General features: G+C 35.2%; 1 long non-coding RNA gene across 1 annotated transcript; it reads right to left on the reverse strand.

Annotated features, from left to right (window-relative positions):
- Window positions 1-121: 121 nt before the first annotated feature.
- Window positions 122-27987, reverse strand: LOC147577522 (uncharacterized). The gene is made up of 3 exons (XR_015255850.1): window positions 27920-27987; window positions 12734-12845; window positions 122-157 (listed from the first exon to the last, which is right to left on the reverse strand). It is a non-coding gene; the product is annotated as an uncharacterized LOC147577522 (long non-coding RNA).

Raw genomic sequence — 27987 nt, forward strand, 5'->3', positions numbered from 1 at the left:
CCAGATTTCATAGATTAATTGAAGCCAACCCATTGAATAGAAACTTGATACTTGCGAACTACTTACAAATCAATAATTAAAGGACTGTTAAATAGTCCTGGAACATTCAGTTATTGTCACGCAACAAAATTAATAGTAGACTTCTGCATTGTATCATCTATATAAATAAAAAGTTTTAAAAGTATTAAATTTTTATAATGTTTGCCAGAAAATATTAGACAATAATATAATCTTGATGTTTTGTAAGGATTGCTTAAATAAGACACCAAACTATGCATCTCAAGGTCTTTTCATAAAGCAAGGTTGAAACGTTACTCTTAGATCCTTCCTTGTCAATTCCCACAATGTTCACTTGCTCTTCTTAGAAATAGAACCATCCTGGGGTGCCTGGGTGGCTCAGTTGGTTAAGCGTCCGACTTCAGCTCAGGTCATGATCTCATGGTTTGTGGATCCGAGCCCTGCATTAGGGTCTGTTCTGACAGCTCAGAGCCTGGACCCTGCTTTGTATTCTGTGTCTTCCTTTCTCTATGCTCCTCCCCTGCTCATGCTCTGTCTCTCTCTCTCTCCTTCAAAAATAAATAAGCATTCAAAAAATTAAAAAAAAAAAAAAAAGAAATAGAACTATCCTATAAGGGCAAAACAAAACATTTTATTCCCACATCTTTCAACTCCATAGCTCTTTCATATATCTAAAGGGCCCGAAACATTTCCTGAGCTCTGTTGCCTGATCTCCGCAACAGTATATCTACACTGGGGATATTTAGGAGGTCTGAAACCAGTCTCTGATTTTCACAGGCTGCTCTAAAGGAAAGATGAATTCATTTCCTTTATAGAAGCTTCTTCCTTATTACTTTCAGAAAGGACAGCAAAGGTTAAACCGATTAGTCAATAGAGATATGTATAAGTTACACATAAGAGAGAAGGCCTGTATCTCTTCTGGAAGACTCTGGTCAGGGCTATGCACTTTATTGCTTTTATTCTCACATTGTCCCTTTATCTCTGAATCCCACTCCAAAGGCAATTGAAAATATGTGTGTGCATTTTTGATGGTCACGAACATTGAGGGGCATTTTTACTTTTAAAAAACAGTGAAGAGTTGGTTCACTAGAATATCATTAGTTCCCCCAGAAAGAAACGCTACTGAGATGGGTTGTTAGGAGTTTATGTTTTTCAAAGGCCACAGAGGTACAATTAATGGCCATAGGAGATAAAATTTTAAATCATATATCTTCCATTTTCTTTTCATGCTTCATAAATGTATGTATAAATGTCTTACTGGCATCCATTAATCTTCATATTATTTACTCTGGCATACTATAAAAGTATTTTTAAAAATGAAATAAAGATTTTTTTTTAGTTTTATTGAGATATAATTGATAGATAGCACTTTATATGTTTAAAGTATAGAGCATAATTACCAGCAAACATTTATATGGAATGATTACCACGGTAATTTAGTTAGCACTGATCACTTCATATACTTACTTTCTTTTTCTTGAAATGAGAAATGTTATGGTTTATTTAGTTAGCAGTGTTTATACCATTCAGGAGTGTTAATAAACAACATGTTGTGTGTTACATCGCCAGTACTTATGTTATAACTGGTGGTTTGTACCTTCTAACCAATTTCCTCCAATTTCCCACTCCCTCATCTCTGGTAACCACAAAAATCATCTCTTTTTCTATGAGTTTGGGTATTTTTTGTTTGTTTTTTATTTGTTTTGTTTTGGATTCTGCATAGAAGTGGGATGATATAGTATTTGTATTTCTCTGACTTATTTCAAATAATATATTGTACTCATAAATGTCGATGTTTCCTATGTTGTCATAAATGTCAGTGTTTCCTCATTTTTTTATGGCTGAATAAAATGTACACATCCCATGTGTACATATATAGGAACAGTTTGTTTCCTATGTGTCTTTGGCTATTGTAAATAATGCTGCTATAGGTATGGGGGTGCATGTATCTCTTTGACATAGTGTTTTCCTTTCCTTCAAATATATTCCCCAGAAGTGGAATTTCTGGGTAATATGATAGTTTTATTTTTAATATTTTGAGGATTTACCATAATGGATGTACCAGTTAGCAATCCTACCAACAGTGCACAAGGGTTCTCTTTTCTCCATATTCTCACCAGCTTTTTTTATAATCTGGTCTTCTCGATAACTGTCCTCCTAACAGTTGTGAGATAATATCTCATTTTTGTTTTCGATTTGCATTCCCTTTATGATTGGTGATAATGCACATCTTTTCATATACCTGTTGGCTATTCATATATCTCCCTTGGAAAAATGCCTATTTTCGTCCTTTGTTGATTTTTAATCAGAATATTTTTTCTTATTGACACATATGCATTTCTTAAATGTTTTAAATGTTTATTTTTGAGAGAGAGAGAGAGAGAGAGAGAGAGAGAGAGAGAGAGAGAGAACGAACCCAAGCAGGGGAAGGGCAGAGAGAGAGGGAGACACAGAATCTGAAGCAGGCTCCACGCTGTCAGCACAGAGCCTCACTCAGGACTCAAACTCATGAACGCTGAGAGCATGACCTGAGCCAAACTCAGACGTTTAACCTACTGAACCAACCAGGTGCCCTGAGAGTATGAGTTCTTATATCATTGCCAAAACATAGATCCAGGAACTTTTTTCCTAGGTATTCTTCTAGGAGTTTTATTGTTTCAGGTCTTACATTTAAATTTTTAATCCATTTTGAGTTCATTTTTTTCTTTTTGAGTGGTGAAGGATAGAGATCTGGTTTCATTCTTTTACATATGCATAACCAGTTTTCAAAGCAAAATGTATTGAAGAATCTGTCTTTACTGAGTATTCTTGGCTCCCTTGCCAAATATTAGGTAACTATATAAGCTTGGATTTTTTTTTCTGGGCTCTCAGTTCTGTTCTATTGGTCTATTTGTCTGTTTTTATGCCAATGCCACATTTTCTTGATTCCTATAGCTTTATAATATAGCTTGAAATAGAAAATATGATGTTTCTAGCTTTGCTCTTAGGATTTCTTTGGCTATTCATGGTCTTTTGTGGTTCTGTATAAATTTTAGGGCTGTTTTTGTACTTCTGTAAAAAAATGTCATTGGAATCTTGTTAGGGATTGCATTGAATCTGTAGATTGCTTTGGTAGTATGGACATTTTAACAATGTTTATTCTCTCATGCCATGGACACAGTGTATCTTGGCATTTATTTGTGTCTTAATTTCTCTCACCAATATATTGTAGTTTTCAGAGTGGAGATCTTTCACCTCCGTAGTTAAATTTATAGCTAAATAATTTAGAGTTTTGATGCTATTGTAAATGGGATTTTTTAAAATTTATTTTCCAAATAATTTTTTGTATCGTGTAGAAACACTACTGATTTTTGTGTTAATTTTGTATCATGAAACTTTACTGAATATGTTGATTATATCTAACAGTTTTTGGGGGGAGTCTTTAGGATTTTCTATATATAAAATTATATCATTCGAAAATAGAAGCATTTTTACTTTTTTCTTTCCAGTTCTGATGCCTTTTATTTTTCTTACCTGACTACTCTAGGTAGGACTCCAGTACTCTGTTGAAGTGGTAAGAATGGGTACCTTTATCTTATTTCTGACATTAGAGGCAAAGTTTCGTAGCTTTTACCACTGAGTATGATGTTAGCTATGTGATTATCATATTTAACCTTTATTATATTGAGGAATGTCCCCTGTATTAAAAATTCATCAATTTTCAAGAGATTTATCATGAACAGATATTGCATTTGGTCAGTTGCTTTTTCTGAATCTATCAAAATGATCATATAATTTTTTTTCTTTCATCCTGTTAATGTGATGTTTCACATTGATTTGTGTTGTTGAAATGTTCTTGCATTCTGGAATAAATCCAACTTGATCATGGTGAATAACCTTTGTAATGTTCTGTTGAATTTGGTTTGTTAGTATTTTATTAGGAATTTTTGCATCTGTAGTCATTAGTGATATTGTTCTGTAGTTTTCTGGTAATGTCATTTTCTGGCTTAGTATTAGGGTAGCGCTGGCCTCATAAAATGATTTTAGTAGTGTTTCTTCCTCTTCGATTTTTTTAGAATAGTTTAAGAAGGATGGGCATTAATTTTCCTTTAAATGTTTGGTAAAATTCACCAGTGAAACCATCTGGTCATGAACTTTTCTTTATAGAGGAGATTTTTGATTACTGATTCAGTCTCCTTATTAGCAATTACTCTATTCAACTTTTTAATTTCTTCCTAATTAAGTCTTTGTAGATGATATGCGTCTAAGAAAGTTTCTCTTTCTTCTAGGTTATCCAGTCTGTTGGCTTACATTTGTTCATAGTAACCTCTTACAAATTATTGTATTTGTGGTATCAGTTATAATGTCCCCTCTTTCATTTATAATTAGTGGAAATTGATCCTCTCCCTTTTTTCTTGGTTAGTCTAGCTAAAGTTTTATCAATTTTGTCTTTTCAAAGAACCAACTCTTAGTTTGGTAGCTCCATTGTTTTCCTGTTCTTTATTTATTTCTGCTCTAACCTTTATTAAAATTTTTTAAATGTTTATTTATTTGAGAGAGAGAGTGCATGAGCATGAGCAGGTGAGGGGATAGAGAGAGAGACACACATATAGAACCCAAAGCAAGCTCCAGGCTCCAGCTGTCAGCACAGAGCCAGAGGTGCAGCTCGAATTCACCAGCCATGAGATCATGATCTGAGCCAAAGTCAGACTTTTAACCGACTGAGCCACCCAGATGCCCCTGCTCTAATCTTTATTATATACTTCCTCCTGCTAACAACCTAATCTAGATGTTTATTGCTATGATTCTCCTCTTAGAATTGCTTTTGTTGCATCCTGTAAGTTTTGGTATGTTGCCATTTTTGTTTTTCTTAAGATGATTTTTTATTTATCTTTTAATTTCTTCTTTAATCCATTGATGATTCAGGAGATTTCCATATATTCCTAAGTTTTCAAGTTTTCTTCCTGTTATTGATTTCTAGTTTCATATAATAGTGATATGATCCTCTTGAATTTGCTAAGACTTGTTTGTGGCCTAACATATGGTCTAGCCTAACTAAAAAAAAAAAAAAATGTTTAGTGTGTGCTTGAGAAGAATGTTTATTCTGTGGTTGTTGGATAGAATGTTCTGTATATGTCTGGTAATTCCATTTGGTCTATAGTGTTGTTCAAATCTGTTCTTTCCTTATTTATTCTCTCTCTGGAATGATGAGTCAGTTGTTGAGAGTGAGATTTTAAAGCTCCCAAACTATTATTGTTTTATTATTATTTTCTTCATTTAGCTCTGTTAGGTTTTTGTTTGCTTTTAAATATGAAATTTATTGTCAAATTGGTTTCCATACAACACCCAGTGCTCATCCCAAAAGGTGCCCTCCTCAATACCCATCACCCACCCTCCCTGCCCTCCCACCCCCCAACAACCCTCAGTTTGATCTTAGTTTTTAAGAGTCTCTTATGTTTTGGCTCCCTCCCTCTCTAACCTTTGTTTTTCCTTCCCCTCCCCCATGGTCTTCTGTTAAGTTTCTCGGGATCCACATAAAAGTGAAAACATATGGTATCTGTCTTTCTCTGTATGGCTTATTTCACTTAGCATAACACTCTCCAGTTCCATCCACGTTGCTACAAAAGGCCATATTTCATTCTTTCTCATTGCCATGTAGTATTCCATTATGTATATAAACCACAATTTCTGTACCCATTCATCATTTGATGGACATTTAGGCTCTTTCCATAATTTGGCTATTATTAAAGATGCTGCTATAAACATTAGCTCTGTTAGTTTTTGCTTCATGTATTTAGATGCTATGATGTGGGGCATATAAATATTTACAATATGTATAGCTTTTTATATATTTGTTGTGGGGAGGTGGTCATTGAGATGACATGACTACTGGTTGCCCCATGGGCTAGTCCTGTTAACTGGGGGCTCTCCACCCTCTTTTCTTTTTTTTTCTAAACATTTTTTTTTCAACGTTTATTTATTTTTGGGACAGAGAGAGACAGAGCATGAACGGGGGAGGGGCAGAGAGAGAGGGAGACACAGAATCGGAAACAGGCTCCAGGCTCCGAGCCATCAGCCCAGAGCCTGACGCGGGGCTCGAACTCACGGACCGCGAGATCGTGACCTGGCTGAAGTCGGACGCTTAACCGACTGCGCCACCCAGGCGCCCCTCCACCCTCTTTTCTATGCTTGGAATGTACATTCTTCTTGCCTTCCCCATTCCAAGAAGTTACCCCAAGTATACAGCTTTGACATAGAAAGTGTTGAGTCTATTGGGATGGTTTATATGACTGAACCCATAAAGACCTCTGTATAAACTTTTAAAGTTTGGTAGTCATACACAGAAATCTACTTGTCTTGTGGCCACTGAAGACAAGTCTCATATGTAAGTATCCTTCCTTAGTAAATCTGCCACCTACGAATCTTTTTTCAGTTTGTCCATGCCTTCCATATATGGGGGCCTTTTTCAGATTATACCTGGGAAGTTTTCAAGGATGTTGAAAACTAACATGATTGACCCCTTTATCATTACATAATGACTTATTTTTTATTTTTTACCATTTTGAGTTTAAGGTCTATTTCACTTTTTTGTTGTTGCTGTTGTCACCATATGCTTGAAATGTCTTATTTCATCCCTTTACTCTCAGTCTGGGTGTGTCTTTAAGGCTAAAGTAGGTAGCATATTGTTGGATTAAAAAAAGTCTATTCATCCATTCTATGTTTTTGATTGAATAATCTGTTTACATTTAAAGTAATTTTTGATACGTGAGGATTTATTTTTGCCATTTGTTCGTAGTTTTCTATTTCTTTTGTAGATTTTTTGTTCCCTGTTTTTCATCCTGCTATCTTTTATGGGATTTTGATATCTTTTGGTACCAGTAAGCTTTCCTCTTTATCACATTTTTGTGTAACTACTACATGTTTTCCCCTGTGGTTACCATGTGGCTTACCTAAAACATTTTAAGATATTTTAAACTAATAACAGTTTAACTTCAGTGGAATTCCTAAACTTTACACTTTCCAATCTACTTTCCCTCACTTCTTTTTTTTTAAGTAGGCTTCATGCCCAGCACAGAGCCTAACATAGGGCTTGAACTCATGACCCTGAGATCAAGGCCTGAGGTAAGATCGAGAGTCAGGTGCTTAACCTACTGAGCCCCTTCTCTCACATTTTTTGGTTATTGATGCTATAGTTTACATATTTTTTATACTGTGTAACTAGAGATAGAAAGTGGTAGTTATTGTCACTTTTAATGTTTATTTTTTAACTTTTAAACTAGAATTATAAGTGGATTATGCACACCCAATACCATGTTACAGAGTTTAACTATATTTACCGTTACCAGTGAGTTTTATACTACCTTCTTGTGTTTTTACCATGTTAATTTGTGTACTTTTACTTCCACACAAAGAACTCCCTTTAGCATTCCATATAAGACAGGTCTAGTAGTGATGAACTCTCTAAGCTTTCATTTGCTTGAAAAAGTCTTTATCTCACCTTCATTTCTGAAGGACCACTTGGCTGGATATAGAATTCTTAGTTGATTTTTTTTTCTTTTAATATTTGAATATATCAAACCATTTTTTCCAATTCTGAAAAGTTCATGTTGAGAAATACATAGATAATCTTATGAGGATTCCCCTATATATAACTTTCCCCTTTCTCTTGCTTTCAAATTTCAAAATTCTTTGTCTTTGACCTTTGGCAAATTAATTATAATGTCTTTGGTTTAAGCCTATTGGAGCTCAACCTATTTGGAGGTCTTTAGGCCTCATGGATCTCAGAGTTTAACTCTTTCTTCAGATTTGGGAAATTTTCAGCCACTATTCTTTTAATATCATTTTTATCCATTTCTTTTTCTAGTGTCAATGTGGAATTCCACAATGCAAATTTTCTTTCTTTTCATTGTGTCCTATAAGCCGCACAGGATTTCCTTATTCTTTTTCAGTTTTTTTTCCTTTTTGCTCTTTTGGCTGGATATTTCAAATGTTGTCTTTCAGGTCTTTGATTCTTTCTTCTGCATAGTCGAGTTTGCTCTTAAAGCTCTCTAATAACATTTTCAGTTCAGTCACTATATTCTTCAGCTCTAGGATTTCTGTTTCGTTGGTTGGTTTTTCAATGGTTTCTGTTTGTTGAACTTCTCATTTTGTTTATACATTGTTTTCCTAACTTAGTTGAGTATCCATGTGTTCTTGTAGTTTACTAAACTTCTTTCAGAGAATTGTTCAGAATTCTTTGCCTGCCATTTCACAGATCTTTATTTCTTTATGATCAGTTATTGGACCTTTATTAGTTTCCTTTAGTGGTATCATATTTATCTGATTTTTCATAATCCTTGATTCTTTCTTTTGATATCTATGCATTTAAGTAAGTAGTCTCCTCTTCAAGATGTTACAGGTTTGGGGCGCCTGGGTGGCGCAGTCGGTTAAGCGTCCGACTTCAGCCAGGTCACGATCTCGCGGTCTGTGAGTTCGAGCCCCGCGTCAGGCTCTGGGCTGATGGCTCGGAGCCTGGAGCTTGTTTCCGATTCTGTGTCTCCCTCTCTCTCTCTGCCCCTCCCCCACTCGTGCTCTGTCTCTCTCTGTCCCAAAAAAAAAAAAAAAAAAAAAAGATGTTACAGGTTTGCTTAGGCAGAAACAATTCTTCACCAGTTAACTATTTGGTTTTCTGGGTGTGTCCACTGGTAAATTGGGACAGGTGGGGTTTGTTATCAGGATCTATTTTGGGGCAAGGGAACTGCCCAAGCTCTGAGATTGGAGGTTGGGAGTGTGCTACTGGCTAAAAACAGTTGGATGGGACTGGGCTTCATTTCCTATCCAAGTGAGACCATAGGATGGATGGACTCCACAGTTACCTGAGTTCTCTGGTAGAGACTTTTGAGATAGTTGGGACTGGGTACTATACTTAGCAGTAGGTGGGGCTATAAATTAGCTTTTCTGCCCCAGAGGAGCAGAAGGATAAGACCCAGGGCCTGTACAGCTCAGTTTGGTGATCCAAATCAGGCAAGAAGATGCACATGAGGAAAGCCACTGGATGTGCTCTTTGTTCAAGTGCCACTATAAACAGGTCTATCAGCCTCACATGGTCACAACTTCCTGTGTGCCCTGGTAAAATTCCCTAGTTAAGTGGGTCAAGGCTATATTCAGCAATGCATTGGACTATGAAATATTCTTTTTCTGCCTCAGCTCAGTGGAAGAACCAGCTGCAAGACTGGTAAGATTCTTTGTGGCCTTGACTCAAGCTGACCCATGCCACAATTTCCCTGGCCAAACAGAGCCACTGGCTTTAATTTGCAATCTATCAACTCTGCTTGCCCACTTCTCTGCTTGAGCTTGCTGGGATACACCACTTCCAGTCATTTCTACCAGCCTCCCTGGCCAAACAGGCCAGGAACCACACAAAGAAATAGAGAGGAATGTGATTCAGCTTCTCTGCATGCATGGTATGGGAAGGCCCACTCCAACTACCTCCTAAAATTTTCCTGAGTAGTCTTTCCAAACAGTAGGGACCAGGAGTTATACTAACAGTATGTGGGGTTATGAATTAAACCCTTTGCCTGGGCATTGCAGGGAACCCATCATGCCTGATACTGACTTTGCTCTGGGAAAGTAGTGCTGCCTGCATGTTTCTCAGCTTGAGTGTTGCTGGGCTATCCAGCTTCCAGATGTTCTCAGCAACCCTTATGGTGAGATGGTCCTATGAACTATACCTAATAACCAGTGAATCTGACTCAGCTTCCCTGTCTGGATGGTGGCAGATAAGACTCCAGAGCTGAGGAATCTTCTGGAGGACCCAAATAAGGCAGACCTGTACCTTGCCAAGTTCCCTAGCCAGACTGCAACACTGACTTGATTCTGCAGAGAATTGAAGCTGCTGGTTTGTGTTACGATTTGTGCTCTACAAGTAGGAACTAGATCTGCCAAACCCGAGTGCTATTTGTTGCAAGTCCCTTCCTTCTTCTCCATCACAATCAGATTCCAAGTGTTTGAGGCCCACAGATTTCCCCAGCTATACCTGTGGGACAAGATGAGAGTAGGAAATGCACAAAATGACCCACAATAACTGTGGTGGGGAAGCTGGATGGCCCCTCTTGGCCTCTTTCCCTACTGGAGAAACAGTAGGCTCAGAGGAGATCTCTCCACATGGTGCCATGCTGGTCTGGGGGAGTGGCAATGCAGTCTGAATATAGCTGTTCTTACCTTTCCAATGCAATCTGTCTTGTTCTGTATGGTGTAGGTGTATGGTGTAGCAGGAGCATGTTTCAGCTTCACCCCTAGTGTTCTAGGATGTTTCTCAGTGGTGTCTTATCCACAAATAGTCATTGCCTGTCCTTTTGAGGGAGAACAAAGTCAGAAACAACCTATGTTGTCGTGTGTGTGTGTGTGTGTGTGTGTAAACTTTATAGGATGACTTAAGTCAACTAATTGCAATGTTATGAATTATCTTACAGTTATTTTTTTTCAAGGATACTATTACTGTGAAAATATCCACTAAAATTAAATTTCTTTGTTTAAATATTTTAAAATTAAAAAGGACAAATAGGTGTAAAAATGTTTGAAAAATTTAATTAGGAAAATACAAGTAGGAAATATAAAAATATAAGTAGGAAAATGTGGCATGTTTTTACTTATTTCAAATAACTTGGTTATTATTTTTTAATTATTGTTAAAATGGTTTAACCTCTGAAGAATAAATTTGTTTTCTAAGAAAGACACAATGAATCTTAATTGAGAATTTAAATAATTTCTAAAAACAGATCTTGGTATAGAAATGTTTAACAGATTTTTAAATTGCATCTCAATATTATGTGTTATCTTGTTTAAAAGTATTTATGCCTCTTTTTGAATCTTGAGTGGTTGTATTGTGGTTCAATTTTGATGCTAATGATATTCATTTTCCAAGGTTGCTATACCAAAATACCACAATATGGGTGGCTTAAAAAACATAAATTTATTTTCTCATAGTTCTGAAGACTGGAAGCCTGAGATCAAGGTCCTGTCAGAGTTAGCTTTCTCTATGGCCTCTCCTTGGTTTTCAGTTTGTCATCCTCTTCTCCTTCTTCAAATGGTCATTTCTCTGGTGTTTAGTCCTCTTCTAAGGACATTTGTCATTTTGGGTTAGGGCACCACTCTAATGGCTTCATTTTAACTTAATAACCTCTTTCAAGATCTTCTCTCCCATCATAATTATATTCTGAGGTAATGGTGGTTGGAATTTCAACATGAATTTTGTGAGGACACAATTCAGCTCATGGCATTCCATTCTTTGGAACCCCCAAGTTCACGTGTATTTTATTTGCAAAATATATCCCCCCTACCAATAGCCCTAAGGTCTTAACCCCTTTCAGCATCAATTCTAAGTCTAAAATCTCATCTAAATATAATCTAAAGCAAGTGTAGGTGAGACTCAAGGTACAATTCATCCGGAGGTAAAGTTCTTTTCCATGAGTAAACCTGTAAATCCAGACAAGTTATATGCTTCCAAAATAAAACAATGGCACTGGCATAGGATATTTCTGTCAAAAAATGGAGAAATTGGATAGAAGAAAGGAGTTTCCCCAAGCAAGTAAACAACTTAGGGCACATTTCATCCAATTTTAAAACTTGAAAATAATCCTCTTTGGCTTGATGCTCTGTTCCACGGACCCACCTTAGTGGGTGGGCCTTAGTGATGGGCCCACTTTCCTCCCACTGGGGTTACAGTGTTGCCCAAACATCCCTGAATAGGCAATCCTACTCCTCAGGCCCTGGGCAGTGGCAGCCTGTTCTCTTGAAAACAAGGTGTTTTCATTCTCTAAAACTAAGGAAGACACTTCTTGTCCCCCAGTCCTTAGTACTGCTTTTTAGGGTCATTCTTCTCTTTTCTTGAAGGATAACATGTTCATGGCCAGAGATAGCTCTAATGACTCATCTTACAGGCTTCCAGAAATCTGACAACCTTCTTCATTTTGTCTCAGCTTTATTTTCTTTAGTCTAAGCAGATAATATTTTTGCTGGTATAACTCCATCTCTATCCCTGGCTTCAGCTGAGATGACCAATTAAACTTATGGGTAATCTCTCTATGGAGTTATTGTTATAGCCATACACTCTGTGTCCTTTCCAGAGCATGTTTTCTCATTTTTTTTGCAATATGCACAAGCTGAGAGTCCTTTTTTGCTTAACAATTTCTTCAAGTTATCTTTCTTATGTTGTATTTTACTTTATGTAGTAAGGAGAAATCAGGTCATATTTTGAACATGTTTAAAATCTCCTGTGCTAAATATCCAAGATAGTAAATCCTTCCACAAAGCACTAGAGTACAATTCAACTAAGTTCCTTGCTACTTTATAGCAAGAATCATCTTTCCTCCAGTTTCCAATATGTTCCTCATTTTTGTCTGAGACCAGAAGCACACTTAATGTTCCTATTTCTATGGCATTCTGTTCATTATGATGTATGTATCCTTTAAGATGATACATTCTCTATACTGTGCTCTTTCTAAACTCTCAGTAGAATAATATTTAATGTCCATATTTCTACCAACATTTCCTTTAAGGCAACTTAGACTTTTCTAGCATACACCTCAAAACTCTTCCAGTCTCTACCCATCACACAATTCCAAACTCACTGCTATATTTTGAGTCTTTATTACAACAGCAACCCATTTATGATACCAAAATCTGTTCTGTCAGCCTAAGCTATCATAACCACATATCACAGGGCTAGTTAACTTAAACAACAAGTTTAAATTCTCACAGTTCTGAATTCTGGAGGTGCAAGGTCAAGATGCCAGTGGGGTTGATATCTGGTGGTTCTCTCCTCATCTTGCAGATAGTGCCCTCTCATTGTGTCCTTTACATGTCTTTCTCTGTGTACACACATGGGGGGAGGGCAAGAGAAAGAGAGAAAGAGATAGTGAGTGCATATCCACTCTGGTATCTCTTCATTTCTTATAAGGAAATCAGTCCTATTGAATAGAAACTCACTATTATGGTTATATTTAACCTTAATTACCTCCTTAGTGACCTGTATCTAAATAGAGTCACACAGAGGTTAGCACTTCAATATATGAATTTTTGGAGGCACAATTCATTCCACATCAGCCAGATGAAGTATTTCAAAAACAACATTTGGCATATAATTATGTCCACAAAAATGGAAGTTACTATTGCTGATGTTGATGTTGCTATATGAATAAAGGTGGTGGCATTCTATTGTTAAAAGAGAAACATGAGTTAGAAATAATTATCACTAGACATTTCCACTTGCTTTTTCCATAATTTACTTTGACAGTTGACTCTCATTGAGGTGAAAAAATAAAAAATATTATTGTATTTATTTGGTAGGCCTGCCATAACAAAATACTACACACTAGGTGACTTAAATGACAGAACTTTATTTTCTTATTTATGGAATCCAAGAGGTCCAAGTCCAGTGTTGGCAGGTTTGATTTCTCCTGAGACCACTTTCCTTCACTTGCAGATGACTGTCTTCTTGATGTGCCTTCACATGGACTGTAATCTGTGCTTATACACTCTTCATATCTCTCCAAATTTCCTCATCTTACACAGATACTAGTCACATTTTATTAGAACCTACTTATACAGTCTCAATTAACATAAATTATCTCTTTCAATGTCTAATCTGTAAATACAGTCACATTATAAGGTACTAGGGTTTAGGGATTCAGCATGAGAATTTTCAGGAGACAAAACTCAAGCCACTAAAAATTATCATATTTTAATACACTGAGTTGAAAAATAGTTACAAAATAAGACTGTATTATCTGCCTTCTTAAAACAAAACTATGTATGGATTCTTAGGCAAAAACCAAAAAAATAGCAAATCTGGCTTTCAGAAGCTTTACATTTACTTAAGGATCTCTTAGCAAGACAGAACATTTGTAAGTAACTTCTCCAAAATTGGACATAAATGAACCATCAATGAAAATGTTAATCATAGAACAGAAAGGTGTTTGCATAAACAGGACAAAAACTAGGTAGGAACAGTGGCTTTTCCATTCTGTATGGGGAAGTTGGAAAGATGCCATTATTATTACTACAAATTTCAGAGATGTAAAACATAAGGAATTGCTGAAGAAGATTTAATGATCACATTTATCAAGACACCAATTTAGGTTATATTTATGTATTTAAAAATTAACTCACTGTTATTCTTTAGTTATTGAGAAATTAGCTAAACCTCTTTTACCAAGAAGCAAGTCCTTATGTTTTATATTTTAAAAAAGTGGGTTCTGAAAACTATGATAGAGTTTATGCTTGGGAAGGCTTTGATCATGATAAAATTTCTCTACATAAATGATATCATTGCTTCATTTATTCACACAGTATTTATCAGGTGCCTTTTGCCAGTCACTGATCTAGGCCCTTGGAACTCATTAATCAGTAAAGGAATAAAAATGTCTTCTATTTTTTTTAATGTTTATTTATATTTGAGACAGAGGGAGACAGAACATGAGTGGAGGAGAGACAAAGAGAGAGGGAGACACAGAATCTGAAACAGGCTACAGGCTCTGAGCTGTCAGCACAGAGCCCAGTGCGGGGCTCCAACCCACAAATCATGAGATCATCACATGAGCCTAAGTCGGACGCTTAACTGACTGAGCCACCCAGGCACCCCAAAATGTCTTCTATTTTTGAAGATGTTGCATTGTATCTTGGAAAGAGTACAACACAAATTAACATAAGAAGTAATATAAGAAATATGTTAAAAGAGAAAAGTGCAGGTTAAGAGAGATGGGGAATGATCAATGGAAAAGTGGGTAAGGGATAAATGGCAATATAAAATTTTGTAGTCAGGAGAAGCTACCCTGAAATGTATGAGTGAGAACTTAAATTAGGATAAGTGAACAAAGATATTTAGAGAAAAACAACCCTAAAATGAGAGTATATTCAGCTTCCTGAAAATCCTGAAGTCCATCAACCAGGAATAAGATGTTGTACATACACATGGAATAAGAATTTGACCTCAAAATGTTTCAACATTATACTGGACCAGAGATTAAAAGCATGACTCTCTCAGTGCATCTACCTTCATTTTTAATTTTGAATAAGCAAAGGCTAGAGCAAGAAAATAAACCATCATCACTTGTGTTTTGGCAAAGACTCAAAGGTAGAGTAGAAAGCTTTACAGTAGGAAACAGAAGGAAAGCTTCAGTTATTTTGATTGGAGATTGTTGGCATGGAAAAGTTGTAGAAAGGCAAACTTGATGAAGGGCAGCCCATGTAACTTGGTTTTATGTGCATATTTGATTGCTTTGGTAGAAGTAGGACAGAAATCGGAAAAACTTTGTAATCAATCACATCCTGGCCATTTGAGGCCAATTATTTCAGGGGTTATTGCTTGGCTTCCTGGATTGTTATTTGAGATAGCAGTCTAAACTCCTAGCCTGAATTCCTGGGTGTTCACTGTAGCTAAACAAGGGTGGTATCTGTGGAGTTTACCATAGGTTGTTGGTCAGGGTTCTGTTTTTTATATAAAGTATGGCTATTGTCTGTTTGTAATTTCCCAAGCCTTCAATCATTTCTTAATTGGGCCTTTGCTACACTCCCTGATGGGAATCCACTGGAGTCAGTATCATTATGCCTTTATGTCTGATAATGGCAGCCACACCAAGAATACCAAGGTCCAAGTCAACCATCATCTCATAGACTATGTGTCCCTTATTCTTTTCTCATTATTTCCCCTTTTATAGCTTCTTCCCCACCTAATTTATGATTCATTATCAGCAAAACCCTATATATTTTTAGTTTTTCTCCATATATTTCTTTCATTCTTACTTTCTTGCACTAATAAAAACCTGACTTTCCCCTAAGGACACTAATTCTCCTCAAACCCTCTCAAGTGGCGACTCTAAGTAGCTCCTTTGAAACCAATTTTTCTCCCTCACGGGAAAACACACACACAAGCTTAATTTTGAATCTAATAGAATAAGATCATTGCCTACTAATTCTTGTTGTTGCAGTCATCCATTAACCCTTGCATATTTCCCCCTTTTTCATGATTTTCATTCCTACATCAATCTACTTTCTCCAGCACTACTACTATCTTAATTCTTGGTGTGTTAGGAACATAGTAGACATGTGTATGATGCATCTCAAGTCCAGCCTTTCCATACTTTGGAATTCCTTTCTTCTAAAAGTCTTGTACTTGAATCTTTCTCAGTCCCTTACTTGCAGATACATCATAACCAATAAATTGTCAGTATTAATCACAATAATCCCTCTATAATTGTAACTTTATACATCCAACTCTCTGACCACCTTCTATCATTTCAGCTCATTCCTTATAATAATTAACTCCCTGGAAATCCTTTATAATTCACGGTGACTATCAAGGCACTTACCTTCATACAATTTCAATGTTTCTCACCTCCTGTGTGTCTACAGCCCTCTAGTTTAAATTTCATGGTCCATAATTATAAACACTATGTTCATACACTTAATTCCCTTGATTTTTTTCTCATACCATTATTATGTATTAGCAAAGCAGAATTTTGGCTGAAACTAACTTTGCATCTAATCTGTATCTGCTCCATGGACTATAGACTGAAAAGCTGTCAGATTATTTTAATTTTTAATAAGAATATGTATGTTGTGTAGTGGCCCTTAAATGTTCTTTTATTTGATTCACACTTTATCTTCCCCAACATTCCAGTTTTCTGTCAGGTTTTCTTTTTGTCCAAAATATTATATGTTATTAATAATTTTGCTCTATGCTGTTCAAGTCATATTTCAAAAAATGTGAGGGGCGCCTGGGTGGCGCAGTCGGTTAAGCGTCCGACTTCAGCCAGGTCATGATCTCGCGGTCCGTGAGTTCGAGCCCCGCGTCGGGCTCTGGGCTGATGGCTCGGAGCCTGGAGCCTGTTTACGATTCTGTGTCTCCCTCTCTCTCTGCCCCTCCCCCGTTCATGCTCTGTCTCTCTCTGTCCCAAAAATAAATAAAAACGTTGAAAAAAAAATTAAAAAAAATGTGAGATTCTAGGAAATCAAATTATCAATGACAGTTGTTGGTTCTGCCACTACTTTTTGTGACATTGGAGAAGTTATTTAATTTTTGTTCATAAAATGAGTATAACAGTAGTTCATGTGAGGGTTTAGTGTAATATCTTGACAAATGTTAGATTTTACTAATTCTACAACTCTTACTATTCTTGTAACTATTATTGCCTTGTCATTGCAAATATTATCAAATAGAAGGATTTGTAGTATTCATCAAAAACTTAAGGAGATGGTTTGTATTTTAGTTTGCTGGGGCTGACATAGAAAATGCCACAAACTGGGTTCCTTAAAACAGAGACATTCATTTTCTCATAATTTAGAAGGCCTGAAGTCCAAAATGAAGATGTTGGTAGGTGTGATTGCTTCTGAGAGCTCTCAGACTTGCAGAGGATCATCTCACCACATCCTCACATGGTCTTTCCTTTGTGTTTTTAAATCCCTGGAGGTAGTTTTTTGTGTCCAAATTTTCTTTTCTTTTTTTTTTTTTAATAAAGACACCATCATATTGGATTAGGATACACTTTATATTTTTTTAATATTTATTTTTTTTTAAGAAAGAGAGAAACAGAATGTGAGTGGGGTAGGGGGCAGAGAAAGAGGGAGATACAGAATCTGAAGCAGGCTCCACTCTGTGAGCTGTCAGCACAGAGCCAGATGTGAGGCTCAATCTTATGGACCACGAGATCATGACCTGAGCCGAAGTCAGACACTTAACTGAATGAGCCATCCAGGTGCTCTGGAATATGATACACTTTAAAATGTTCATTATAAGTTAATTCTTTAATGTCTGTATCTCTGTAATCAGTGATATTCTGAAGTACTGGAGTTTAGGGCTTCAACATATAAATTTGGCTGTGGAGACAAAATTCAGCCATAATGTTTTGAATCATGTTTTTCCTCAGAGCAATATCTTCTTGTAAAATCACAACTAAAGTGCACGTATAATACCTAAGTCTGGTTATTTATAAGTAGCACTGTCCTTTCCAAAAAGTATGCACATCCAAAGATTCTAGAGCTAGATCCCCTGTCTTTAGTGTAACAAAATTAAAAAAAGAAATAGCCTACCCTACCTCTGTCTAACCTGAAAATGTCACCAGTTCCATTCTATTCTTTTAAGTACATGCCCTACTCTACTCCTTTGATCAGAGCTTTCCTGGATCAGGGCCAAATTTGCAAGATTTCCATGAGGCCCTTCTCTGATTCTCACCACATCCTGCTTGTGCTAATACATGTATTCTAAATATCCTGTCACTATTGTAATTCTCAATTCCTGCTTGGCAGTAACATCATACAATTTAGCATTAACTTTCTTTTTAGTAACATATTGAAACTGAGAGTGATAACTTTCCACTGAACCTTCTTAGAATAATATATAAAATTAGAAAAGTCTAATCTCTGTTCCCCCCCAAATAGCAATGACTGTTTTCATTAAAATTGTGGCAACTACTTTTAGAGCCCAGAGAGTATTCAAAGGAAATAGGATTCACAAATATAACCCCAAATAAAATGATTAGACATATCACAAATATACCATTTCAGTTCTTTTTTTTTTGAGACAGAATTATTTTTGAGGCAATTTTTCAGATATACACATATTCCTGATCTATAAATTGCATCTTCGTTAGGATTACTTACCCTGATATTCTTCTTACTTCAGAAGAAGATTGACCTTTAAGGCTTTGTCACCTTGTTATTGACCTTTTGAACTCTAGTGCTATTTTTCTTGTCTATTCACTTTCTCCCTTCTCAGTGTTTTTTCCTCAGTCAATCCACATATTAGTCTTTCCCATGTTAAAAAAAAAATAAAAGGAAAAGAAAAAGAAAAAAAATACTTTCTTTGAAACTATCTTAACCACAATGTCATGCCCTATTTCTTCCCTTTCTTGATAAAACTCAGTGACTGAAACAGTTAATGTCAATGTCTCTATTTCCACCTCATTCCCCAATGCATTAAATCTGGTCCATATCTCTATGACTACATAGAAAGAGCTTTTGCTACAATTACTAATGAATTCCTCATCAATAAATCCAATCCCTGGGTTTTGTTCTCATCCTACTTAATCCTGCAGCAGTATTTGGCACTGTTAGATACACTCTTCTTTAAATCTTCTCTTTCACTACAGAGAGTTTAATTTTTACATTTTTTTTCTTTGCCTGTACTTTTTCTCACTTTTAATATTATGTTTCTCTATCTCTCCTAAAAACTTATTTCCCATGGATATGTTTTGAAACTTAGCTATTATTATATTGTACAGCCTGCCTACCAGGCAATCTCATTTATTACAGAGACTTTATTATCCATAGAAAGAAATCATTAATGTAAGTTTGATAGAGACATGGTCTGTCTATGTTTATTTACTTCTATACTCATAGTAACTATTTGAGCCTCTATAATGGAATATTTTATTTAATAAATGTTATCTTAAATTTAAAGTCTCTACATATTTGTAGATATCTACTACATATCTTTATTTGCAGGTTCGACAAGTTGCTCAAACTTAGTAATAAAATACATTGTACTGCATGCCATGTCACTTTACCCATTCATTTATTTGTATATTAAATAAATGTGTAATAAGTTTATACTTTGCACCAGGCACAGGTTACAGTAATAAATAGATAAAAATTCCTACCATAATGGAATTTATATTACAGGGAAGTAAACAAAAGATAAACAAGTAAATATCCAGAGGATTGAGTATTCATAAACATTAAGAAATATATCAAGAAGAGATCAGTCCTATCATGTATGTAAAAGGAATCTAATTTATGCAAAACTATAGGTAAATTCTTTAAGGACTTGGGTGGCTTCTTTTTAACTCTCATATATCGGTGGGATGTACCAGCAAATACAACAGTCTTGATGTAGGTGTTTACCTGCCTATATTTGGTGAAGATCAAAGAGGCGAGTGAGGCAGGGAGAAAAATTACTAAAGAGAAAGTAATAGAAGTTGAGGTCAGAGAGGTAACAAAAGGAACAGTTTATGTAGGGCTTTGAAAAACTGAAAAATAAAAAAAAAAGAAATAATCTAATTTTATTATTGTCTACATTTTTAACAAGGTCATGGGTGATATTTGGCAAGATTATGAGGAACATGTACAGTGTTTGTTCATTTATTTGTTTGTTTTGCCAACTGCCATTGATAAATAATGTCTATATACATTCATTAGATATGACAAAACAGTTATACTCTAATCTATGGACTTTTAATGTGTTAGTTGAGAAATATAGTAAGGATACTGCAAAAGACCCTGAATAGCCAAAGCATCTTGAGAAAAAGGAACAAAACTGGAGGTATGACAATCCTACATTTCAAGATATACTACAAAGCTGTAGTAATCAAAACGGTGTGGTAATGGCACAAGAATAGACACCTAAATCAGTGGAATGGAATAAAATAAGGAGCCCAGAAATAAACCCATGATTATATGGTCAATTAGTTTTCCACAAAGAAATCAAGAATATGCAATGGGAAAAAATATCTTCAACAAATAATGTTGGGAAAACTGGATAGCTACAGGCTTCCCTTTCTTATACCATACAAAAACCAAAACAAAACAAAACAAAACAAAAAAACAAAAACAAACAAACAAAAAACCTCAAATGGATTAAGGACCTAAATATGAGACTTGAAACCATAAAATTTCCTGAGGAGAGTACAGGCAGTAATTTCTCTGACTTCAGCTGTAGCAACATTTTTCTAGACTTGTCTCCTGAGGGAAAAGAAACAAAAGAAAATATAAAGTATTAGAACTACATCAACATAAAAAGCTTCTGCACAGAGAAAGAAACAACATAACTACGATGCATGCATCCTACTTAATGGGAGAAGATATTTTCAAATGACATATCAAATAAAGGATTAGTAACTCCACACACACACACACACACACACACACACACACACACACACACACCATAATAATCTAATTAAAAATAGGCAGAAGACATGAACAGACATCTTTCTGAAGAAGACATACAGGTGGCCAACAGACACATGCAAAGATGTTCATCATCACTCATCATCAGGGAAATGAAAATCAAGATCACAATGAAATATCACCTCACACCTGTCAGAATGGCTAAAATCGAAGGCACAAGAAACAAGTGTTGGCAAGGATGTGAATAAAAGGAACCCTAGTGCACTGCTGGGAATGAAACCTGGTGCAGCCATGTGGAAAATAGTATGGAGGTTCCTCAAAAAATTTAAAATAGAATTACCATATAATCTAGTAAATGCACTGCTGGGTATTTACCCATTTCTGAAAACACTAATTTGAAAAGATATATGCACCACCACATTTATTGCAGCATTATTTACAATACCCAAATTATGGAAGGAGCCCAAGTGTCTATCATTAGATGAATGGATAAAGAAGTTATATATATATATATATATACTATATATATATATATATATATATATATATATATATGCATATATATACACACACATACATACACACATATGTACATATATACATATAGACACATATATACATATATACATATATATATAGAATATTACTCAGCCATAAAAAGGAATGAAATCTTGCCATGCACAACAACATGGATGGATCTATAGAGTATATGCTAAGTAAAACAAGTTAGAGAAATACAAATATATCATTTCACTAGTATGTGGAATTTAAGAAACAAATGAATAAATGAAAAAAGAGAGAAACCAAAACCCAGACTGTTAACGATAGAGAAGAAATGGATGTTTACCAAAGAGGACTTGGGTGAGGGATAGGTGAAATAGGTGAATGGGTTAATTATCTTGATGGGCACTGAATAATGTATAGAGTTATTGAATCACTATATTATACAAAGGGTAATATAATTCTGTATCTTAACTATACTGGAATTAAACATAAACTCATTCATTTAAACATTGATAGGTTTCAGTACAGTGAAATTATTATTCTTGAAACATAATTTTTTCATTCTTTTGTTATGATAGTTCCTTACTTCAATGCCCTTTTGTCATAATAGGATGCATGAGAAAAAGTGTCTTGTCTGGTCTCATCTTTAATATTTCTTGCTGTGATTCTGGAATCAGTCATACCTCCAAAGGCCCTTTGTAATAAATGATGTTACAAGGTCACAATCAGCTACTATGTTCTCATTTTTTGTCATTTTCAGTGGATACTGCTGGGAGTATAAAAGTTTGTGTGTGTGTGCATATGTGTGTATTTGAATTCGAATTATCATATATGTGTATATATCATATTGAATGACATTATATTTACATTCCAATCAAATTCAAGAATAAATGCTTACTTACATTTCTTTTCTATATTTGCATCTCCTTTATCCCACACTGAAATTTATGATGGTCAAGAATGATGGACATGATAGAATTCAAATATCCCAAATTATTCATTTGCTCTGTCCTATTATACCCACATAAAAGTCTCAGAATAACAATAATAACACTATCACCAATATAACTTCTTTAAAATAAAAATTGTGCACACTCATTGACCATTCTTTTATTATTTTCATAATTAAATTCTGTGTATATTGTTACACCATGTAGCTATTACAACACTTACACTCCTTCTGTCCCTCTTATTTCATATTTTCTCTTAATTATATATGTACCAATATATTTAATGCTGCCTATCAATACTTGATGCCTATGTCTTTCCAGCAATTTTGGTTGTCTAAAATTTATTTTAAAAATAATTATTATAATAATGTACTTCATAAACTTGCATGTTGGTTTGTGTTCTTTTTGCTTATAGTGATTTGCTAGATATAAAATTGTTGCCTCACACTTTCTGTATATTTACAGACCATATGGTCTTCTATCATTTCTTATCTCTTTCCTGATTAATTTGAACCTGCTTAGATAGTTTCTCAATTTAGGGCCCTGCCCAAGAATGGCATATAAGTTTGAAAGTTAATAGGAATAGAATGCTTCAGTCCTTGGTCGTTTTTACCACAGGCCTCTTGAAGTCACCTGGTATTATCAGTCCTTTGTCATGTTTAGCTGCTCTTTTCAAATTTTCCTGCTACATTCTTTTCAGTGAATATTTGTTAATGTTGGTGTTCTGGTCACAAATCCATCAGAGACTGTTTCTTTACTTCCTTACTTTGCTTCCTACAAAGATATTGACACAATGAAGATTTTATGGTTGTTGGTGGTTTATTCTCATCTTTTGGAACTTCGGGATAAGTGTGCATGCTTTCTCATCTACTTTTGTTGAAAATATTGCCCATATTTCTGATTTCTAGTTTCTCTGTCTGAAAATTAACTCTCATAACCATCATCTTGCCATAATTTTCTCCAGTGAAATTACATTCGACTCTGAGCCTCCACTTTGTATTATTAATGTCAGCTTTTGACATCTAAGGGTAACTTTGGACACTTAAAAAAGTATTTGAAGTAACTTGAGTATTCGATTCATATTCCTATTTTAAGGCAGCACATTTAAAATCTAATTTCCATATAATTCATTCAAAAATACCCAAAAGATCTTGTCATTTTAATTAGTAACCCAATAATTTTATATAAATTATAAACCATTGTTTTTATAGGGAATTTTATTAATGCTGCTTCCAGGTAATTCACATAGACTAATCCTTAAATAGTTCCATTTGTAATCTTTTATTTATTTATTTATTTATTTATTTATTTATTTATTTATTATTTTTTATTTATTTTAGAGAGAATCTGAGCTGGGGAGAGGGGTAGGGGGAGAGAGAGAGAGACTCTTTTTTTTTTTTTTTTTTTTTAACGTTTATTTATTTTTGGGACAGAGAGAGACAGAGCATGAACGGGCGAGGGGCAGAGAGAGAGGGAGACACAGAATCGGAAACAGGCTCCAGGCTCTGGGCCATCAGCCCAGAGCCCGACGCGGGGCTCGAACTCACAGACCGCGAGATCGTGACCTGGCTGAGGTCGGACGCTTAACCGACTGCGCCACCCAGGCGCCCAGAGAGACTCTTAAGCAGCTTCCTGCTCGGAACAGAGCCCTATGCTGGGGTTGTTTCCCAGGACCCAGGGATCATGATCTGAGGTGAAATTAAAAGCCAGATGCTCAACTAACTGAAACATCCAGACACCTCCATTTGTAATCTTAACCAATAAAATTTCTGTAAATAGGTTGAGCTATAACAGAAGTTTAATATTCATTCCTTGTTAGTACTATAGATAGCCAACTGAGAAATCTTATATCCAGGAAGACAATCTACATATTCAAATACTTAACTATACTTAACTTTTATAAGTCTCTCAAGGAAACTTACTAAATCTAATGAAGCTAATTTATATACAAAAAGTTTATAAAAACTTTCAGGTGTGCTTCAAATTTAGTTAAATTATCTGATATATTTCTACCTAAAACTCAAGTTTAGAAAAATTATACTTTTCAATTAGAATCAAAATATTTCTCTTTATCTAATGTCCCTTCCCTTCAAAATTATAATCATTTTAATGCTAAACATATCATTTCTAATTTTAAAATAAAATTATCATTAGTTATAATTTAATTTGTTTTATTTCATTTAATTATAAATCATTACAGGGTTGAAAACATAGGTGTTTGTTAAGGGAAGGATCAAAATTTGATGTCTTTAAAAAGTTTGATTATTGAATAAGTAATTCATGACCATAAAATCTCAGATGGGCTTAGGACATATGTTGATCACAATTTTAGACTAAATTTCAGAACTTAAGCTAGTATATAATGTGTATGATTTATTCTGATTAAAAATATTGAGTAGTTCTTATAGTCATTATCACAGAATGTCTATATTTTACAGACTGTGAATGGAGTGTCTCAACTTGGGTCTTCTAAGTTCAGATGTTAACTGTTTTAAAATTTATACTTTGATGAGTTTGACAGATGTGTATGTCTGTGGAACAACAGCCATCATAAAGATATAGAACATTTCTATCATGTACAAACGTTCCCTCATATCACTTTGTAGTCAGTGTACTTTAAGTCAGGGCCAGGTAGCAACTGATCTGCTTTCTGTCATTTATACATGTTTGGATTTTCTATTACTTTATATAAGCCTTATCATATAATATGTGCTTCTTTCTATCTGCTTTTTTTTCATTCAGCATAAGGTTTGAGAACTATTCATCTTGTGACATGTACTATTTGTCCATTCTTCTTGATCACACTATAGTGTCCCATTATATATGTTAAACACAATTTGGTTACTTGTTCATGGATAATTCAGTTCTTTACAGGTTGGGGCTAGTATGAGTAAAGTTGCCATGAACATGCATGTACAAGTCCTTATGTGGGTATGTATTTTTATTTCTTTTGGGTAAGTACATTGGAGTGAATTGTTGGGTTGCATAGTAGGTACTATTTTGTTGCATAGTAAATGTATCTTATGCATTATGACTGAGTGGTTACAATTTGTAAGCTGTACTGATATTTTAGGTTCCTAGATGGATGAGTAGCCCAGCGTCTGTTATCGTATCATAAGTATTACCATTTGAATGTTGCCAAAAAGTGACTTTTTCTGGCCTTGGTATTTTGTTTAACTAGTAAAACATAAATCCCTTCAAAAGGAAATGGTAACAAAACATAATATGTTAACAATTTTCACTTTACACAAGTAAAAGACAACAGCAAACATAGTTTGATAAAATAGTTATCAAATAGTGATACACCTGAATTTAAACCACTATCATGACATAAAATAAAGTCTGAATTACAGTGCATCTGAAAATTGAAGCTTGCAGGTATTTCCCTAAAGACAAAAATGACAGAAGAGTCAGTGGCCTGATAATTGCACCCCAGGAAGATCAAAGACCTAAAAGATAAAAAGGGATCCTCTCACAGAGCCTAAACCGGTCCTTCAGGACAGTGATTGACAAAATCATTCTTCACCTCAGACACACTTTGGGAAGATAATGAGGTCACCAGAGAGGACTGGCATGTTTCTTGGATTTTGTATAAAGGGTTCTGAGAATAGAATTTCCTGGGAGCACTTAATCCACACCCTTACCTAAACCATAGTAACACACGATTTCACTTATAAAATTATTCTGCATTGAATACATTTATTTTGAAGTATCTAGGCAGAATATTTAGGTACAAATAATATCAAGTATATTAGTAATTGAAATGCCATGCTTTTATGTCTAGACCCTTTATCCTCTGATGAAGAAACTGCCATGTATCACTAAGAAATGGATCCAGAGTACTGAGTTTAATGGGGTGAATGAATAAGAAATTGGGTAGTCTTCTGTAGTGAGATGGTGAGTGTGTGCGTGTGTGTGTGTGTGTGTGAGAGAGAGAGAGAGAGAAAGGAAGAAAGGATAGTGAAGCAAATATTTAGAGATGAGAAGTATGAAACACAGGGATTAGTTTTACCAAATATTTCCAGAAGTTATGTTTGACATGTGATTTTGTTTACACAGTACAACAGGAGCATAAACGATACATGTTATTTCCAGGAAGAAGGTACAATAGGCAGTTCCTGACTTGCCCCATTTAGAATGGAGTTTATGGATAGCTTTTATCTCCCATTGAAATACTGAGAAAAAGAAAATTACAGCAGATCAGATGTTGCTAACCAATTTAATATCAAATTATAGCAGTATGGTATGAAATCTAGAATCCTTCCATGGCAACATTTAAGGATATCTTCATCTCCTGGAGGGCAGAGTGTGTTAAAAAAATAGCACAAGATATTATTATGAGAATAATGAAATTCAAAACCCTGACAAGTCTTTGGGGAAAAAAAATAGTACTGTATTAGAGAAAAAGTGAAAACCTGAAACATAGGATGGAGACATTTAGGTAGATTCTCCTAAGAACCTTGAACATCCAAATTTCTTAACCATATGGGCCAACAGGGTTGTCTAGCTTCCCTTACTATAGGTGAGCAGAGTCCCTTTTCTTGTCTACTGTGAAAATGAGACACCTGAGTGAGATGCCTTTAAAGGTGTTTTTTCCTTCCTCCACATTCTCTTATTCCTTTGACTCAAATAATTTTTAAAGCAGACAAGTAGCATCAGCTTCAACTACAAATATACTAGAAATGACAACTCTTGGGGCCCATCCCAATGGAGAAAGGGCCATCAATCTATATTTTAACAAGCCTTCTAGGTATTTCTTATGCATTGCACAGTTTGAGAACTTCTGTTTTAAACTAGTAAATTGAGAATAATTGTCTGTTCTTTGGAGGGGGAGGAATAAAGAAGCTCCTGGCTCAGGTCACTCCATGGCTAAGATATCCTGGCAGAAAATGGGAGAAATGCCTGGTAATGAATTTTTAGGGAGTTGAATTGGAGTTGGGACATAGAATATATAACTGGATAGTGGATACTTTTTGATGTGGGATTTTGCTTATGATTTAAAAAGCCTGGAATGATTCCTAAAATTCTTCTGGATTCGTTCCTAGAAACTTGAAAAAAATATGGCATATAGTAAACAAGGTACAAATTTTGGACATGCTTTGAAAAAAGACTGAAGGAGGGTCAAACTATGCATTTAGTGGAGTTATTTTTAAAGGTAATCCAGACAAGCTACCATCTGACCATATTCCCAGGAGAGAACTGTCTAAGGCAGCCAGAGCTGGACATTAGGTTAAAGCATCAAAGACAGATTTTATTCAATAGTTATTGTAATGGGGGACAGAGTATAGAACTGAGGTGAATTCTGAGTATAGCAAAGGAGTGGTGTGAGATGGTCCATGGATGGAAAATTATTTAGAGGAGACATATAGGGTAGGATAATTTTTGATAAACCAACTTAATAGGATTCTTGCTGAAGGCAGACTAGGGTGATGAAATATCAAGTTTGAGGGAATGGCATAACAGGATTCTTTGCTAAGACTGGGCTGAGTGTGTCAAATATAGGACAAGGGCCAAGGATGAGGTCTGGTAGAGAATAAGGATCAGAGGAACCTGACTAAAGTTTGATCAGGGAGAATCTTCTTTACCTAATTGATAATTCAAAGGTAGCTGTCTCCAGTAGATCAGGGTTGATGGAATTGGGAGTGTAATCCTG

The sequence above is a fragment of the Puma concolor genome, chromosome C2 (genome assembly GCF_028749965.1).
Source record: "Puma concolor isolate L17-30 chromosome C2, mPumCon1.1.hap2, whole genome shotgun sequence".
Classification (NCBI taxonomy): Eukaryota; Metazoa; Chordata; class Mammalia; order Carnivora; family Felidae; genus Puma; species Puma concolor.